We start from the raw sequence: 22,194 nt of genomic DNA, 5'->3' as shown, positions 1-22,194 counted from the left end.
GATACTCTGGGCACTTCCTTTTCCAGTGCCCATCCTTCTGGCAGTGGAAACACTTTCCTTTGCCTCCATCAGCTTTAGTCTTCCCTTTCTGTTTAGCTATTTTCTTGGAAAGACCAGGAATCTGAGGTTTCTTTTTTTATTTCCCTTCTTCTTGTTGGACTTTCTAGTAGAAGAAGATGCAATCAAAGCTGCCTCTTTTCCTTTATTACCAGGCATATTCTTTTGGGCAATAACCAACTTGTTGAGTAAACCAGCCAAGGTGCATTCCTGCTTAGTCATATAAAAATTTGTCACAAAATTCCCAAATGACTCAGGAAGGGACTGAAGGATCAAACCCATCTGCAGTTGGAAATCCATGTTAAAGTCAAGATGTTCCAACCGCTCAATCAGCAAAATCATCTTGTGGACATGATCCCCAACATTTTGTCCCTCAGACATCCTCATGCGGAACAACTGTCTAGATATCTCATACCTAGCATTCCTACTGTGCTCACCATATAACTCTTGTAGGTGATCGAGGATCTCACTCGCACTCTGCATGTTCTCATGCTGCTTCTGTAACTCATTACTCATGGAAGCAAACATGTAACACTTGGCTCTGATATCATGCTCCTTCCACTTGTCCACAATTTCATGTTCCTCTTGTGTGGCCTCTGGAGGTAAGGGACCAAGAACATTTGAGTCTAGAACATATCTATATATTCAAGGTTCAGGACAAGTTTCAAATTTCTTAGCCAATCAGATAAATTAGGTCCTGTCAACCTACTACGATCAAGTGTGCTTGCAAGGATATTGAATGGTGGTGGTTGTTCTGTGCTCATTATTATCAGAAAATTAACTGTAAAAAATAACTAGATTAATTAGTAAATGTATCATGTAATTAACCAAAATGATTATGGTCTTTTAATCAAATTGGTCCTCTCACTAACTTAGTGAATCCTACACTTCCAAAGTAGAAAACAGAAATCCTAGTTGGACGGATTTCTAGTGGGTGATTGAATTCTTATAATTCTATTGATCATCCTCAAGTACATCCATTATTGGAATTACAATAAACTATAAGTGAGCAACTCCTTGCCCATCACATCTCATGTGAGGTTCAATCCTTTACCTAGCCCCTAATGCTCAAAATCTCAGGTACAACCATTATTGACTTATCTTGCATTAGTTAAGTTGAACCCATTGAGCCAATAATTATGTAAATAATTTTAATGTCCTCAGGTACATCCAATATTGGCCACCAAACCATTTACATATTTACAACATCTCATGCATAACAATTATTCTTAAGAAAATCTCTTAAATTAATTGCATCTTATGCAAGTATTTAAAATTTCTTAAAATAATTGCTTCAATGGAGGGCCCATGTTATAATTACTTTAATTATACCATTTTCAACTTAATCATTAGTTTGGAAGATTTTGTGGTCGTCCTAATTACTATTAAGGTCTCACTTTGCACATTATCCAATTAGCATGCATATATCATATACTTGCATACATTCCGATACATCTCATGCATTCATGGATAATAAATAAATATGGTATGATCATGGACTTTTCTAAGGGATTCAATTCTAAGCCACCAAGAATTGAATCAAGGCATTCCTAGGTGCATTTCATTCATTCATATTACAAGAGTTGCTGAAGGAGTACATAATCAACACTTGATATTGAATTCCTCCCACTGGTCCCACCAATGCTCTTGACCTCCTTGTTCTTCTTGCAATCCATTTACATAGTAATCCTTGGCATACCAAGGCGAATTTACAAGAACTAAATAAATGAAATTACAACCTTAATAATATATGCCCAAAATAAATTAAAATTAATTAATTAATTTACAACCCAAAGAAACATAAAAGAAATAAATCCAATCACATTGGTCTTTTATAGTCCATGATCATCCATCATGCATATCACTATTTAACAATTAAATAAAATATACATACTTAAATTAAATTGAATATTTTATATTCAACTTAAAAATCCAGATTTGAATATGATTCAAAAAAATTTAAAAATTCATATTTGAATCATATTCAAATAAATTTAAAAATTCAGATTTGAATCACATTCAAATAACTTTAAAAATTCATATTTGAATCACATTCAAACAACTTTTAAAATTTAGATTTGAATCACATTCAAACAAATTTAAAAATTTAGATTTGAATCACTTTCAAACAACTTTAAAAATTCATATTTGAATCATATTCAAATAACTTTTAAAATTCAGATTTAAATTAAAATTTAATTGTGTGATTAAAATACCTAATTAAACATTTTAATTAGCCATAGGATGAACCTTAGATCATACAACAATTGTAAACTCAAAAACCCAAACCTTGCGCACACCATTGGAGACCATAAAGTGTGCGCACCATTGGTGTTCACCACCATACCGCCACCTTTCCTTTGTAACCAGTAATGGATCTATCATCTCATGATCAAACCACATAATTAAATCATATAATCAACAATCTAAATAGAAAATATAGTGGCTCTGATACCAATTGAAGGAGCGAAAGCATGAAAAACACAAGTTTAGATCATTGAAATTCAAAATTTTTCATCTAAGGTCATATGCATCATGCAAGATTCATTTTTATCCATTTGATTTCAATGATAAACAGCACATTAAAACTCTTTTAATATATTTTTAGATCTACATTTGCCATTTAAGATTTTAGAATTAACAGATTAATTCTTTAGAACCCTAGATTAGATCAAGAACAAGTGCACTAACCTTTTTTATGCACTGTAGTGTGCTTGGCACCTTTGGGATGCGCCTAGGACACCAGATGTTGTCCCTCTAGCTTGTCCACACCAAGATCACCTATGGAAGCCCCTTGAATAGCTTCTAAAGCTTTTACTATCAATTAGAAAATCATGTTTTGCCTTTTGAGAGGTTACAGATGTAAACAGGATACTAGAAACAATTTCTAGTATTTTTAATTCAAGAAATTATTGGCTAATCTCTTTGAATTGTTGAGAGATGAAGAAGAAGAGAGGATGAGGCATTCAAAGGTGGTGGCACTAAAGAGATAACAGCAGCTTATATTTTTTTTCTTTCATCCTTACACTTATATAGCTAGGTCAACACTTAAAACCCTTGTCACATGTCACCTTCTGATTGGCTCTAGGTTTAATTGACCCAATCACATTGTGCCAAGTGTCAAAACCTATATTTAATCTTGACTTTGATCATCTTACATGATTAAAAGACATATGACAAGCTTATGTGCAGTGCCATGTGTCACCATTTCATGGTGCCACATGTCACCCTGTGAAATTACCAAAATACTCCTGTGTCTTAATTTTGAGTTCTCAACTCAAAATAATTATTTCTCTTCTTCTAATCAATTTATATCAAATATGAATTAATTAATTAATCTGTATTAATTAATTTCTCATTAATTAAATTCATATTTAAACACTTTAAATATAAATTTAACTTATACTATACATTCAATAACCTAGATTTGGTTTCAAGCCATGCTGGGGACTTTGCAATCTAATTGCAAACCAAACATATTTAATTAATTAATTAAACTCTTTAATTAATTAATTAAATCATATTTAATTTGATGATTACTTGTGTATGTGTGTGACTTACTAGGCTCATCAATAATTGGCAACAAGACATGATATCAACTCTTAATATCATCAGAACTCTTTCTTACCATAAATGATTTCTCTAAATCATTTTATGCAGCTCATAGACCATGGTTAACACCTAGCATAGCATGCCATAGCCACCCAATTAGTAATAAGGTTTACCTTAAATGAACCTATAATCATATGTTACCATGCACTAGAATCTCTCTGTTACAAAATTCTAATTTGAGTTGGAGTCATGGTTTATGTCAAACCCCATTTGCTATGAATATTATGTTCTCTTTTAATTTCAGTTCTTCAATAAAAAGATTTTCTCATCAGAAACTCTTTTCTGATTAAATCTATCTGTCCTGGCCAGGAACTTAAAACATCAAGAATAATTAAATGAACATAGGATTTTATCCCTATTTACTTAGGGTAACAGATTCCATCTTGACCAACACCTACCTCCATATATAACTAGTAGGAGCCAACACATGCCCATATACCCATACACAGCACAAGTATGAAAGCAGTATCAAACTCAAACCACCTATATACAAGATAACTGTGTTATCTCAGGTCTAAAGATTATATGAACTGATATGATTTATGACAATGCATTGACAAGAGTAAAGTCCACATGCTTGTCATAAGTGTCACTAGTTCGACCTACTTATCATGTATAAGTGCCTCTCATATTTGTTAAATGGCATGAGACTCACCATTCCATCTTATTTATATCTTATATAAATACCTTGGGAACAAACATGAATGCAATCTTTTTGGATAAGCCATGTCCTTATTGTGAGGTATCCTCGATTGTGAATCAATTTATGATACGTTGTGCTCGAAATACTATCACTCATATTCTTAACAACTTAAGAATAGAATTTCTAACAAAATATCAATGAACCTTTTCTATTACACATAAATATATTATATAAACAAAAAAGTGAAAATGCCTTTTATTAATAAAATATGTATAAGATACATACTAAATGATGTGCTCCAGGGCATACTACTAACAGACAAGTTATGGAAATGATGGCTTGATCATAGTGTTTAGAACTTGTGAAGTGAAGCAACCATGGATGGACTTTGGAAGCTTTTGTTTCTGCCAAAGTGAATTAGAAGGATGAAGACAGTGATGCAGAAGTTAGTGGAAGAAATTTGATTTCTTAAGCTTTTATATGGTCCATAGTGGTCCACTAATGTTAAGATAATATTAGTTTAATTAAACTTTTAATTATTCAAAATCTTACCCCATAATTTTTCTTATTTATACATTTCATTTTCAATTTCATTTTTCATGTGATTTTCAAAATTTAAGATCACTTTATTTTCATGGCCATTTAGGTCAAAAGTCAACTCTAGGTGTCAATTGACCAAAATGCCCCTCTTAGGGTTGTATTCCCGATTTTTCAGTAACACTGATTTTTATCGGTTTCTTGATTTTTTGTTTTTCTTTGTACTAATTCATTAATTTTTTTTTGACATTTCTAATGTTAATTACACCTCAATAGGCCTTTAATTATGTCCTGAAAATTATTTCTGAAGGTTTCTCGTGGTCCTGGGGTCGACAATTGCCTTCGCCGTAACTTCCCGGTGCGGTCACCCATCGCTACGGTGCCGACTCGTCTTACCTAGTTTCATTTCCTCTCTCTTTTTTGTATTTTCTTACCTTATTTTTCATCATTTTATGTCTTCTCAATATAATTTAAGTGTAGTTCCAGACATCCTGACTTGTCCGGATAGACATTAGGTCACCGGAACAATCAAATGTATAAACTACGTAAAGTGAGGGCGTTACAATTCTTCCCCTCTAAATAAAAATTTCATCCTCAAAATTTACCTGATGTATCTATTACTTCCTTGCTTCCTCATTTCTTTGTGTTATTTCATCAATATCTAGGTTCGGCTCCTCTTTAGCCTTCATAGCATACACCCGTGGTGTCACCCTGACTTCGGGCCTTTCGACCATCTCAGAAATAGCCTTCTGTGAAACCTCAGTCATCGCTGCTCTGACTGCACCTCACTAGATACTCTGTCCCACCATTGATACGCATTATCTTAGACTAGAGACACAGCACCCTCAAAGTTCTGTTCTGACCAATTCTCATAATTACTTTCCTATTTACTTATCTTTCCATTCCACAACTTAACTTTAATTATTTCATTCCTCAGTCTTATCTTCCTCCTTGACTCGACTTTTGAGTCAAAATTTAGCACCGCTTATCACCCCTAAGAAATCCACTATACTTCGGTATATTACTCTAATTTGGCCCTCTAACCATTCTAGTCAACCCTTTTACTAATATTCGTAACATTTCTTTGTTACATTTGAACAAGCTATTCAAATTTTCACTTCCACAACTCTTTTATTTATCAATATTCTATAACTTACTTCCTTTTGTACTAAACTATAACCTTTTGATATTCTAACTTTTGAGTTTTAAATCCCTAAGTAGGATTTCCAAACTCATTTCCAATAATAAAATTCTGTCCTGGCATAATTATATCAAAACAGATGTCGTTGGCAACTATTCTCATCTTGGTGTACTATCGACTAGTACGTAGCTCTACACAATAATCTCAAGTCAGTACTGTAATCTGTAGCTTATAGTACAAACCTCAAGAACATTGCATAGTTACTACGATACATTCCAATAGATCAAACTTTCCTATATTTTATCCTTCTCGAATTCACTAATATCTGAAACTTATTCTGATTACAATATCCATTGACAATTACTAACTGTAACATCTTTGCCCTCATCTAGAGCAATTCCATTACTGTAACTTACTTTTAGGTCCTCTTGCCTTATATTAAATAGGCTCATCAATTAGCTTCACAATTTATTGTATGCTAGCAAATATTTTCGCTGACAAACTCTTTCAAAACTAATTTCAATTACACTTATTATCATAGTTTCTATTCTAAAGGACTAGTCACTAATGCATCAAAATTTATTCCCCTATAAAGGAATAGAAACAGAACATATAATTCCAACACTAAAATACAAATAAGTAGTGCTGGGATCAAATAACAACTAATTGTTTCTTTCAAAAATTAAGAACTTACCAGCAGCTACATTCGAAGTTTCTGTTCTTTCTCCTTGGCGCATAGTGGATGCTCCGAATGGTGCGCTACTATATTCAGATTGATTCATTATGTTATGGTTGTGAGGAGTACCAACTCTATTTCTATCTCGACTCTGACCAACTGTCTGTGAACTCCGGAGAGCAAATCGAGGTGCTCTAGTACAATCTCTAGTGAAATGTCCATGTTCACCACAATTGTAGCAGGCTCCAGTGACTTTACGTTGAATACCCCCATGTAGTTTGCCACAAGAGTTGCAGATGCAAGGAGGATATAAACTTCTAGTTGTTCAACAACTGGACCTTGGTGGCCTCTGCCCTGAAGATCCACCTCTATCAGATCCATAACCACTAGGCTCTCCAATGTTTTTCCTTTTTCCCAATTTATTATTTGAGCTCTAACTCATAGGTCTCTCCCTTTTCTCTATTTCATGCTGCCCTTGTGGGGGTTGGGTTGGTACTTGGGCTTGGGCTGACAGATTATCAGCCATTTATTGAAAGAAAGTGGCTATTTGCTGGGCCATTCGTACAGTAATTTGTACAAGTGGGGCTGGTAAAGTCGGGCTTCCGACTCTCTGAGGGGTTGGGGCCTCACCTTGTACTTCCGCCGTCACAAACTGTTCTATTGTCTCATTCTTCTTTTCCATATCTTTTCATAGGATTTTTTATTTCTTGTACAATCAACACAAGGAGATTTCTCTCCATTAGTTTATATTTATGATGCAAATGTACTATATGTATCAAACATTTGAGCAGTTATAGTTACCGACAAAAAGATTTCAAATTCACAGTTTAAAATTTACTTTAAAACCATTGCTCTGATACCACTAAACATTTCACACCCTACCTCTCCGTAAGGCATAACATGATCCCATAGTACACCTAATGAATTACCGTACTTCGCTTACCGATAACTCATTAAATATACTATAAGGGATTTTAAAATAATTTTCGTTCATTTTGAAAGTGGTGGATAAATTTTTCATAAATATTGAAAACCTTTATTTGACACTAAGTCATAAATCAAATTTTCAGGTAATTAAAATTTTTGTAATTTTTACAAAAATTTTGGCAGAGTGCCGACTGTATTTTAAGAAAATAGTTCTTCAAACCTGAAAAGGAAAATACTCCCAATATGTTTTCTCAAATACAACTCCAATAAACTTCACTTCATCTTACAATTCAATCTCAATAATCAAATCAATTCATTTTCAAACCAACCTCATCATAAAAGAAACATTTCGTTGATTAGAAGAATCAAAAATTAACATTACAAAACTATACAGGTAAATGAAATCTCAAATTTACATTACAATAATTTGCATTTAATGACATACCAAAATATTTTACAAGAGTTTTTATATAACTGCTCAAATAATTTACATACATATTATTACATGCATACATCAAAACCTATGTACATGGGTATACCTATGATATACCTGGAGTTGATCTGAATGTGTCTTCAAGGTGCAGCTACAGGAATTCTCATTCAGTTGCTCTATCCTTACTTTCACCTGCGACAGCATATAAAGCTATCACTGAGTGGTAAACTCAGTGCTGCACAACTATAACTTAAAACATAGTACAATATACCTTAGCAAAATTACAGCAAATAATTTGGAAATCTGGATATTCATCAAATTCCAAAAATCAAAATATTCGTTTCCAATAATATAAATCATTTGTTAAAATGACTTTGAGCAAGAAATTCAATTTATCAAATCACAACTGGACATTTAAAGCAATTTGAGCAATTATGAAAATAAAGATTAATTCCAATAAAATCAATTATGCATAAATCCCATTTGAAATCGAAATTCTTTACTATTCAAAAACCATTCTTTATCTCACTAACTATGCAAGACTTATTCGAAAGGCCATCTCCAGGGTGATTCTAACTCCCTATGGTTGAGGAGGTCGAATCGGATTCTAACTCCCTATGGTCGGGGAGGTCGAATCATCGTGCACAATACACACCACAATAATAAAACTTCTGAAAGGGCCATAACAAAAAAAACTTAGATATAACCTCTAATAAGAGGAGAATCTAAGCCTGTGCACGTACCATGATAATCAAAACAAAGCTAACTCCATTGTCTCCTCAACAAATGAGAGAGATGGGTAATAACCTAGTCAAGCATCTATAGTGATATATAAAACAATATCATAAATCTCTTTGTCCTTTTTGTGAGCATAAATCACAACACAATTCGATTCAAAGTCAATTCCAATATCCAATAATTTTTATGCTCATCACAATTCAAAACATAAATTTATATTTTTCCATGCAAATTGCCCATCACAATTCAAAACATATTCTATCACAATTTTCTAAAACATAATTTATTCAATCCACAACAATGCTTAATACTTGTTGAAATACCATTTCACAAAGCTAAATTTATACATACTATAACAATTTCAATAATCATTGAATTAAATCCAATACTTGATAAACATAATACATAAGGAAAATATGTCATTTAGTCATATGAAATTTTTAGAACAAAATCAATTAAAAACTAGTTGTGCACAAACCTTTGATGAATCACTTCTTGGCCTTGACTCAGCAGTTCTTTTCCCTTCCCAGTGTCTTTTCTAACTGAAACACACAATTTAAAGTGTTTCAGTACTCATTTAAATTGTTTCTAATAATAAGGTTCAATAATTAAATTTTATAAATACTATTCCTTTCATTAGTCAATCTATAATGTTGACCTTTAATGCACTCTAGGTGAATTAGTTTTGATGTCACTAATATGTTCCATTTTTTTATTCCTCACATGTTGATATATGTTGCCAATTTCATTTCAAAGCTTATTGCATTTTATTGCAATTATTCAGATTTCATGGCTAATGTTTACTGTCTATTGGACCAAGCTACAGTGTAAATTTAACAGATTTCTCTTCATTAAATTGTTTCTCATTGTGTCTTCTTTAATTTCTTTTTCGAATCACTCCATTTGGAGTTGTATAACTTAAGTTATGGTCATTTAACCATAACTAGGTCAAAGTTAAATTTTGACTTCCTTATTAGGCATTTTCGGTTCTGATATTACTAATTTATTTGGACTATTTGTAATCATATTGAGGTCTAGCATTCTTCACAAGTATTGTTGCCCTATGTCTTAGGGTCAATCAGAAATTTCACTGGTAATTTGTCAAGTCTTATAGAATTATTTATAGCCAAATTGTTGACTTGGACTCAAAGGTCTTATATTGGCATGGTCCTTAATTAGGTCAATGGCTTTGACCTAAAATTCTGACCTTATACATTTATAATTTGAGAAAGTTGTCTAAAACAAAGTTTTAGGTCTCTTTCTCAGCTTTCTAGATTGTTATGGCTCATTACATTAGGAGATTTCTTGTGGGAGATATGCCTATTTGAATTTTCTAGACTTAATAGTTAATTGTACCAATTCTAGATTTTATACATCAACTTGATCAAACTAATTGACCTATTTCTCTTGGTTTCTGGGTTTTGGTCCAATTACCAATTTTGTAGGTCTATGTCCTATTGAATTTTTGGCACTGATTTCAGGTCATTTGGAGTTTTCTGGACCAAGTTATGGTCATTTTACTAAGCTGGTCAAGTTGCACTTATATTGCAAAGTTTAGGTCATTTTTAGGTCAAAGTCAATTCGGCCAGTTTTTGTAACCCAACTTTAGCGATTATTTTGACTTGCTAAATGGCATTTCTGGGCTTGGTGGTCTTCATAAAAGATGTATCTCTATGTCTAAGCTTTCCAACGGTATAAATTTTAGGTCATTTGGACCTGTTTTGAGTGAGTTATGGCCAAAAGACTTACTACTGTTCATATGGTGAATTTCTAGGTTACCAATGTTGCAATTCCGGATTAGGTCAATTTTATGGGTAGTTTCTGGATAGAATTTTGGCAATATTTTCACATGAAAGTTGGCCTATTTTATGTCTATTTTTTCTTCCAATTAGCCTCGTGCCAATTGGAGTCACACAATTAGGGTTATTAGATCATTTACATACTGCCCTTAAACATGTTGCTTAAATACTTATCAATTGCACATTCACCTAGTTATAAGTCCATTTCTCATACCCAATTCTAAATTGGTATCAAACTACAACCACTCAACACATCACATTATGGTTAATTTGGGCAAAATATGCAAACCCTCAATACCCCAATTACAATTCAAAATTATAAAGTTCAAATTCAACAATTTACATATATAAACATACCTAATTACCACTTATCTTTCGCAACAATATTTACATACACATTCTACCATCCTAAGTGCCAAAATTCACCAAGCTATTTTCATGAAATTAAAAATTTTTCCATGCATCACAAAGATGATGAATTGGTCAATTTTCAAGCCCTCACAATTTCTTCCAAAAACCCCCAAAATTTCAATTGTTCAATTACACAATTCAAATGCCTACATGCAAGTATACTCTTATACATTTAAACACCTTAATCAACCCCTTAATCACCATTTACATGACAAATTACATCATACTCCCATGGACATGAAACTGCCAAAAATTGGACAGCACCATAACTCATCAAATCCCACAATTTCTTCCATAATCTAACTTCCCATAACCTCCACTACAACTTTAGTGAAGCAAGAATTCAAAACAAGCACTTACCTCTTTTGTAGCTTGACCAAACTTCACCAAAACTTCTTGAATTTACCACCAACTTCTTCCTTGCAAGGTGGAGATCAACTTTAATGAAGACAAGTTATGGAAATGATGGCTTGATCATGGTGTTTAGAGCTTGTGAAGTGAGGCGGCCATGGATGGACTTTAGAAGCTTTTGTTTCGACCAAAGTGAATTAGAAGGAAGAAGAAAGTGATGTAGAAGTTAGTGGAAGAAATCTGATTTCTTAAGCTTTTATATGGTCCATAGTGGTCCACTAATATTAAGATAATATTAGTTTAATTAAACTTTTAATTATTCAAAATCTTACCCCATAATTTCTCTTATTTATACATTTCATTTTCAATTTCATTTTTCATGTGATTTTCAAAATTTAAAATCACTTTATTTTCATGGGCATTTAGGTCAAAAGTTAACTCTAGGTGTCAATTGACCAAAATGCCCCTCTTCGGATTGTATTCCCAATTTTTTGGTAACACTGATTTTTGTCGGTTTCTTGATTTTTCGTTTTCTTTGTACTAATTCATTAATTTTTCTTTGACATTTCTAATGTTAATTACACCTCAACAGGCCTTTAATTATGTCTCAAACATTATTTTCGAGGGTTCTCTTTGATCCTGGTCGACAATTGCCTTCGTCGTAACTTCTCGGTGTGGTCACCCATCGCTACGGTGCCGACTCATTTCACTTAGTTTCATTTCCTCTCTTTTATTTTTCTTAATTTTTCTTGTATTTTCTTACCTTATTTTTCATCATTTTATGTCTTCACAATATCATTTAAGTGTAGTTCCAGACATCCTGACTTGTTCGGATAGACATTAGGTCACCAGAACAGTCAAATATACAGACTACGTAAAGTGAGGGCATTACAATGTAAAGTATATGACATGAAATAATGAGAGTGATAAATGAATGAGCGGAAGCATGAAAATTATTAGATTAGAACATTGAATTCAAAAATTTTCTTCTAGGGTCTCATGCATCATGCAAGATTCATTATTTACCTAATTGATTTCAATGTTCAATTGCTTATTAAACCCCTTTTAATATGTATTAGGATCTATATTTGCCATTTAAGATTTTTGAATTAACAGATTAATTCATTAGAACCCTAGATTAATTCAAAAACATGTGCACTGACCTTTTGATGCACTGTAGATGTGTTTGGTACCTTTGTAAAGCACCTAGGACCCCAAATGTTGACCCTCTAGTTTGTCCACACCAAGATCACCAATGGCAGCCCCTTGAACAGCTTCTCAAGCCTTACCAACCAATTAGAAATTATGGATTTGCCTTTAGAGAGGTTGTAGATGTATATAGGATACTAGAAACAATTTCTAGCTATTTTAATTCAAGAGAATATGGGCAATTCTCTTTGAATTGATGAGAGATGAAGAAGAAGAGAGGAAGAGAGCTTCATGGGTGGCAGCACCTTTGAGAAAAAATCAGAATGTTATTTTGTTCTTTCATTCTTTCCCTTTTATAATTAGGTCATCACATAAAACCCTTGCCACATATCATCTTCTGATTGTATCTTAGTTTAATTGACCCAATCACGTTATGCCAAGTGTCAAAGCTAGATTTAATCTTGACTTTGATCATCTTACATGATTGGAATACAAATGGCAAGCTTATATGGTGCCATGTGTCACCATCTCATGGTGCCACATGTCACCCTGTGAAATGACCAAATTACCCTTGTGTTGTGATTTTGAGTTCTCAACCCAAAATAATTATTTCTCCTCTTCTAATCAATTCATATCAAATATAAATTAATTAATTTATATCTATTAATTAATTTCTCATAATTAAATTTATATTTAAACACTTTAAATATAAATTTAACTTATACTATACATCCAATAACCTAGATTTGGTTTCAAGCCATGCTAGGGACTTTACAATCTTATTGCAAACCAAACCTATTTAATTAATCAATTAAACTCTTTAACGAATTAATTAAATCACATTTAACTTGGTGATTACTTATGTATGTGTATGACTCACTAGGCTCATCACTAATTGGCAATGATATATGATATCAACTCTTAATATCATCAGAACTTTTTCTTACCATAAATGATTTCTCTAAATCATTTTAGGCACCTCATAGACTATGGTTAACACCTAGCATAGCATTGCATAGCCACCCAATCAGTAATAAAGAATATCTTAAATGAACCTTTAATCATATGTTACCATGCACTAGAATCTCTCTGTTACAAAATCTCAATTTTAGCTGGAGTCATGGTTTATGTCAAACCCCATTTGCTATGAATATTATGTTCTCTTTTAATTCTAATTCTTGATTAAAAAGATTTTCTCATCAGAAACTCTTTTTTGATTAAATCTGTCTGTCCCGGCCAGGAACTTGAAACATCAAGAACAATTAAATGAACATAGGATTTTATCCCTACTTACTTAGGATAACAGATTCCATCTTGATCAACACCTACCTCCATATATAACTATTAGGAGCCAACAAATGCCCATATACCCATACACAGTACAAGTATGAAAGCAGAATCAAACTCAAACCACCTATACACAAGATAACTGTGTTATCTCAGGTCTAAAGATTATATGCACTGATATGATTTATGACAATGCATTGATAAGAGTAAACTCCACGTGCTTATCATAAGTGTCACCGGTTCGACCTACTTATCATGTATAAGTGCCTATCATGTTTGCTCTATGGCATGAGATTCACCATTCCATCTTATTTATATCTCATATAAATACCTTGGGAACAAACATGAATACAATCTTTCTGGATAAGTCATGTCCTTATTGTGAAGTATCCTCGATTGTGAACCAATTTATGATACTTTGTGCTAGAAATACTATCACTCATATTCTTAACAACTTAAAAATAGAATTTCTAACAAAATATCAATGGACCTTTTCTATTACACATAGATATGTTATGTAAACAAAAAAGTGAAAATGTCTTTTATTAATAAAACATGTACAAGATACATACTAGATGATATGCTCTAGGGCATACTACTAACAATCTCCCACTAGCACTAGATCCATTCATTACAATTTCATAGACCCATCTTCTCAAGATGTCAATCTAGCTGAGCTTATGATATAGGCTTAGTGAATGGATCAGCTGGATTTTCAGCTGATGCTATTTTCAACATGGCTACATCGCCTTGTCCAACTATCTCTCTGATAATGTGGTTACGCCTTTCTATGTGTTTGGATTTCTGGTCAGACCGGGGTTCCTCATCCAAACAACCTCTTTTGTAGCATCTAATGCAGCAATGTACTCGGCCTCTGTAGTGGAATCTGCAGTCATACTCTGTTTGAAACTTTTCCAACTAACTGCACTTCCATTACAAATGAACACAAATCTAGAGGTAGACTTTCTATCATCGATATCTATTTGAAAATCAGAATTAGTATAATCATCCAATTACAAGTCACCACCTCCATAAATCAAGAATAAATCCTTAGTTCTTCTCAAGTACTTAAGGATATTCTTGACAGCTATCCAGTGCTCTAAACCTGGATTGGATTGAAACCTGCTAGTCAAACTAATAGCATATGCGATATCTAGCCTAGTACACAACATTGCATACATCAAACTTCCAATAGCCGAACTATATGGAATCTTGGCCATTTTATCTCTTTCTTCAGGTGTCTTTGGAGACATCTCTTTAGAAAGGTGGATACCATGTCTCACTGGTAACAATCCTCTCTTGGAATCAAGCATGTTAAACCTCTTTAACACCTTTTCCAAGTTTAGACTTTGGGATAAGCCAATTATTCTTTTTGCTCTATCTCGATAGATGTGAATCCCAAGAATATAGGTTGCCTCCCCTAAGTCTTTCATGGAGAATGTATTTAACAATCATACCTTTACAGCTGTCAACATACCTATGTCATTGCCCATCAATAAAATATCATCCACATATAAAACAAGAAAAGTGATAGCACTATCACTAACCTTCTTATATACACATGGCTCATCCTCATTTTTTATAAAACCAAATGACTTAATTGCTTCATTAAAACGGATGTTCCAACTCCTTGAAGCTTGTTTCAACCCATAAATGGATTGCTTTAGCTTGCATACTTTGGAACCATCTTGGGATTCAAAACCCCTAGGTTGTTCAATGAAAATGTTTTCTTCAATGTATCTATTGAGAAAAGTTATTTTGACATCCATTTGCCAAATCCCATAATCATAGTATGCAGCTATTGCTAATGGAATTCTAATTGATTTAAGCATGGCAATAGGCGAGAAAGTCTCCTCATAGTCGATTCCTTGTCTTTGGCAAAACCCTTTCACTACTAGCCTTGCTTTATAGGTCTCTACCTTTCCATCAGAACCAATTTTCTTCTTGAAAACCCATTTGTTCCCTATAGGTACAATACCTTCAGGTGGGTCAACAAGATCCCAAACTTGATTCTTATACGTGGAATCAATCTCAGATTTCATAGCATCAATCCATTTTGAAGAGTCTACATCTGATATAGCTTCTTCATAGGTAAGTGGATCATCTCCATGATCTATTTCTTCATGAGTAAACAACTCTTGTTCTTCTTCATGAAGAAAACCATATCTCACTGGTGCGTGATATATCCTATTAATCTACAAGGAATTACAGTAGATGTTTCATTAATAGGTGTAGGTTGACTAGATGGATCTATATCCATCTGATCTGTTGGTTGGTCAGAATTTTCCAATTCTAACACTATTTGCCTTCCTTTGCCTCCTTCTTGAACAAACTGTTGTTCATGAAATATGGCATCTCTACTTACCACAACCTTTTGTGATGTAGGCAAATAAAAATAATATCCAAAACTCTCTTTTGGATATCTAATAAATTGACCCTTTTCTGATCTAGTTTCCAATTTATCAGTGTTCAGCTTTTTAATATAAGCTGGACAATCCCAAATCTTAACATACTTAAGACTTGATTTTCTTCCATGCCATATCTCATAAGGTGTGGAAGAAACTGATTTTGATGGAATCTTATTCAGAATATGCAAAGCTGATTCTAATGCAAATCCCCAAAAAGAGATTGGCATATCAGTATAGCTCATCATACTACGTACCATATCTAATAGGGTCCGATTTCTCCTTTCAGATACACCATTCAGCTGTGGCGTTCCTGGAGGAGTTAGCTGGGAAACAATGCCATGCTCTTTCAAGTATTCATCAAATTCAGTACTTAAGTATTTACCTCCACGATCTGATCGAAGTGTTTTAATATTTTTTCTTGTTTGATTTTCTACTTCAAATTTAAGTTCTTTGAACTTTTCAAAGGATTCATGTTTGTATTTCATCAAATATAAATACCCAAACCTTGATTTATCATCAGTAAAGGTAATAAAGTAATGAAAACCGCCTCTAACCATTTCCTTAAATGGACCACATACATCACTAAGCATTAGTTCCAAAATATTTTCAGCTCTTAGTCCTTGTCCAACAAAGGGTGATCTAGTCATTTTGCCCTGAAGACAGGATTCACAAGTTGGAGTAGGCTCAGAACCCAATGAGGATAAAATTCCCATTTTCTCTAGTTTTGCAATCCTATCTTCTGCAACATGACCTATTCTTAAGTGCCAAATATATTTTGAACTTGAGTTGATTTTCACCATGGCATTGCATTCTTTTAGATTGCTTACATTAGATTTGTATTTAACATTATTATCTAAATAATAAAGTCCATCATGCATATAACACGAACCAACATTTTTATTTCCAAAATAAATATTGCAAACTTCATATATGAACTGAAATTCATAACCATCTCTAGTCAAACTAGATATAGAAATGATGTTCTTAAAAGTATCAAGTATATGCAAAACCTTATTTAAATACAAAACATGTCCATACATGTATAAAGATTTAGATCCTATGGCTAAAGCTTCAACAGTTGAGCCATTGCCAACCCGGAGTCTAATATCTCTTTATTGCAAACTGCTACTACTTGCTATACTCTGGGCAGTTCCTATTCTAGTGCCCATCCTTCTGGCAGTGAAAATACTTTCCCTTGCCTTTGTCAGCTTTGATCTTTGTTTTCTGTTTGGTTATCTTCTTGGACGATCCTGAAACTTGAGGTTTCTTTTTCTTGTTGCCCTTCTTGTTGTTGGACTTTCTAGTAGAAGAAGATGCAATCAAAGCTACCTCTTTTCCTTTATTGCCCGGCATATTCTTTTGGACAATAACCAGCATGTTAAGTAGGCCAGCGAAGGTGTATTCTTGCTTAGTCATAAAGAAATTTGTCACAAAATTCCCAAATGACTTAGGAAGGGACTGAAGGATCAAATCCGTCTGCAGTTGGAAATCCATGTTAATGTCAAGATGTTCCAGCTGCTAAATAAGCCGAATCATCTTGTGGACATGATCCCCAACATTTTGTCCCTCAGACATCCTTATCCGAAATAGCTGCTTAGATATCTCATACCTGGCATTCCTGCTATGTTCACCATATAACTCTTGTAGGTGAAGGAGGATCTCACTTGCATATTGCATGTTCTCATGTTGCTTCTGTAACTCATTACTCATAGAAGCAAGCATGTAACACTTGGCTCTCATATCATGCTCCTTCCACTTGTCCAAAGTTTCATGTTCCTCTTGAGTGGCCTCTAGAGGTAAGGGACCAGGAACTTGTGAGTCTATAACATATCCTATATGTTCAAGGTTCAAGACAAGTTTCAAATTTCTTAGCCAATCAGAAAAATTAGGTCCTGTCAACCTATTGTGATCAAGTATGCTCGCAAGGATATTAGATGGTGGTGGTTGTGGTGTGCTCATTATTATCAGAAAATTAACTGCAGAAAATAACCAAATTAATTAGTAAATGTATCATGTATTTAACCAAAATGATTATGATCTTTTAATTAAATTAGTCCTCCCACTAACTTAGCGAATCCTACACTTCCAAAGTAGGAAACAGAAATCCTAGTTGGATGGATTTCTAGTGGGTGATTGAATACTTATAGTCTTATTGATCATCCTCAGGCACATCCATTATTAGAATTACAATTAACTGTAAGTGAGCAATCCTTACCCATCACATCTCATGTGAGGTTCAATCATTTACCTAACCTTTAATGCTCAAAATCTCAAGCACATCCATTATTGACTTATCTTGCATTAGTTAAGTTGATCCCATTGAGCCAGTAAACATGCAAATAATTTTAATGTCCTCAGGCACATCCATTATTGGCCACCAAACCATTTATATATTTATAATATCTAATGCTTAACAATTATTCTTAAGAAAATCTCTTAAATTAATTGCATCACATGCAAGTATTTAAAATTTCTTAAAATAATTGGTCAATGGAGAGCCCATGATATAATTACCTTTAATTATACCATTTCCAACTTAATCATTTATTTGGAAGATTTTGTAGTCGGCCTAATTACTATTATGGTCTCACTTTGCACATTATCCAATTAGCATGCATATATCATATACTTGCATACATTCCCATACATCTCATGCATACATGGATAAACAATATAAATATGGTATGATCATGGACTTTCTAAAGGATTCAATTCTGAGCCACCAAGAATTGAATCAGGGCATTCCTAGGTGCATTTCATTCATTCATTTCACAAGAGTTGCTGAAGGAGTACATAATCAACACTTGATCTTGAATTCCTTCCACTGGTTCCACCAATGCTTTTGACCTCCTTGATCTTCTTGCAATCCATTATATTGTAATCCTTGGCATACCAAGATGAATTTACAAGAACATGGACTTTAAAGTCCTCAAATAAATGAAATTACAACCCAAAAATATTACAACCTTTATAATACTTGCCACCAAAATAAATTAATTAATTTACAACCCAAAGAAAAATAAAAGAAATAAATCCAATAACATTGATCTTTTATTGTCCATAATCATCCATCATGCATATTACCATTTAACAATTGAATAAAACATACATATTAAAATTAAATTGAATATCTCATATTCAACTAAAAAATTCATATTTGAATCTCATTCAACCAAATTTAAAAATTCAAATTTGAATCTTATTCAAAACAAATTTAAAAATTCAGATTTGAATCTCGTTCAAACAAATTTAAAAATTCAGATTTGAATCTCATTGAAACAAATTTAAAAATTTAGATTTGAATCACATTCAATGAAATTTAAAAATTCAGATTTGAATCACATTCAAACAAATTTAAAAAATTTAGATTTGAATCAAAATTTAATTGTGTGATTAAAACTCCTAATTAAACATTTTAATTAGTCATATGATGGGCCTTAGATCATACAACAATTACACATTCAAAACCCAAACACCATGCGCATGCTTAAACCCATCAAACATGGCCAAACCATGCGCACCATCATGGTGATAACCAAGCCACCACCTTTGTTGGTCCAACCAGTAATGAAACACTCAACTCTTGATCAAATCACACAAATAAATCACATATTGAACAATCTAAATGGCAAATATAGTGGCTCTAATACCAATTGAAGGAGCAGAAGCATGAAAATGATTAGATTAGAACATTGAATTTAAAAATTTTCTTCTAGGGTCTCATGCATCATGCAAGATACATTATTTACCTAATTGATTTCAATGTTCAATTGCATATGAAAACCCTTTTAATATGTATTGGGATCTACATTTGCCATTTAAGATTTTTAAATTAATAGATTAATTTATTAAAACCCTAAATTAATTCAAGAACATGTGCACTAACCTTTTGATGCACTATAGATGTGTTTGGTACCTTTGTGAAGAACCTAGGACCCCAAATGTTATCCCTCTAGTTTGTCCACACCAAGATCACCAATTGCAGCCCCTTGAACAGCTTCTCAAGCCTTGCTAACCAATTAGAAACTAGGGATTTTCCTTTAGAGATGTTATAGATGTATATAGGACACTAGAAACAATTTCTAGCAATTTTAATTCAAAAGAATATGGGCAATTCTCTTTGAATTGATGAGAGATGAAGAAGAAGAGAGGAAGAGAGCTTCATGGGTGGCGGCACCTTTGAGAAAAAATCATAATGTTATTTTGTTCTTTCATTCTTTCCCTTTTATAATTAGGTCATCACTTAAAATCCTTGCCACATGACATCTTCTGATTGCATCTTAGTTTAATTGACCCAATCACATTATGCCAAGTGTCAAAGCTGGATTTAATCTTGACTTTGATCATCTTACATGATTGGAATACAAATGGCAAGCTTATGTGGTGCCATGTGTCACCATCTCATGGTGCCACATATCACCATGTGAAATGACCAAATTACCCTTATGTTGTAATTTTGAGTTCTTAACCCAAAATAATTATTTTTCCTATTCTAATCAATTTATATCAAATATAAATTAATTAATTAATCTTTATTAATTAATTTCTCATAATTAAATTCATATTTAAACACTTTAAATATAAATTTAACTTATATTATACATCCAATAACCTAGATTTGGTTTCAAGCCATGCTAGGGACTTTGCAATCTTATTGTAAACCAAACCTATTTAATTAATCAATTAAACTCTTTAACTAATTAATTAAATCACATTTAACTTGGTGATTACATGTGTATGTGTGTGACTCACTAGGCTCATCACTAATTGGTAATGAGATATGATATCAACTCTTAATATCATCAAAATTTTTCTTACCATAAATGATTTCTCTAAATCATTTTAGGCACCTTATAGACTATGGTTAACACCTAGCATAGCATGCCATAGCTACCCAATTAGTAATAAGGAATACTTTAAATGAACCTTTAATCATATGTTACCATGCACTAGAATCTCTCTGTTACAAAATCCCAATTCGAGCTGGAGTCATGGTTTATGTCAAACTCCATTTACTATAAATATTATGTTCTCTTTTAATTCTAATTCTTAATTAAAAAGATTTTCTCATCAGAAACTCTTTTCTGATTAAATCTGTCTGTCTTGGGGAGGAACTTGAAACATCAAGAATAATTAAATCAACATAGGATTTTATCCCTATTTACTTAGGGTAACAGATTCCATCTTGATCAATACCTACCTCCATATATAACTAGTAGGAGCCAACACATGCCCATATACCCATACACAGTACAAGTATGAAAGCAGTATCAAACTCAAACCACCTATATACAAGATAACTATGTTATCTCCGGTCTAAAGATTATATGCAATGATATGATTTATGACAATGCATTGACAAGAGTAAACTTCATGTGCTTGTCATAAGTGTCACTGGTTCGACCTACTTATCATGTATAAGTGTCTATCATGTTTGTTATATGGTATGAGACTCACCATTCCATCTTATTTATATCTCATATAAATACCTTGGGAACAAACATGAATACAATCTTTCTGGATAAACCATGTCTTTATTGTGAAGTATCCTCGATTGTGAAACAATTTATGATACTTTGTGCTAGAAATAATGTCACTCATTTTCTTACCAACTTAAGAATAGAATTTTTAACAAAATATCAATGGACCTTTTTTATTACACATAAATAAGTTATATAAACGGAAAAGTGAAAATGCCTTTTATTAATAAAACATGTACAAGATAGATACTAAATGATATGCTCTAGGGCATACTACTAACAATAAATACATAAGAAATATGAATATGTACTTGGGACCTATGTTCCTATTATAATGACATGAAAATGGCATAAAGCATGGATAGTACATGAAATGAAATAACAAAATGTTATGAACCCTTAATATTACATAACATGAAAAAAATAAAACTATAAGTGCTTAGTAGTACTAAATTGCCAATAGTAAACCTAGGCTTATATTTATATTGTTGGATCAATTGGTATACCAATTAGGGACCACAGATAGCAGTACTGCTTACAGAGTA

The sequence above is a fragment of the Hevea brasiliensis genome, chromosome 6 (genome assembly GCF_030052815.1).
Source record: "Hevea brasiliensis isolate MT/VB/25A 57/8 chromosome 6, ASM3005281v1, whole genome shotgun sequence".
NCBI lineage: Eukaryota > Viridiplantae > Streptophyta > Magnoliopsida > Malpighiales > Euphorbiaceae > Hevea > Hevea brasiliensis.
The sequence above is the reverse complement of the archived record's forward strand: the minus strand, read 5'-3'. Positions refer to the sequence as shown.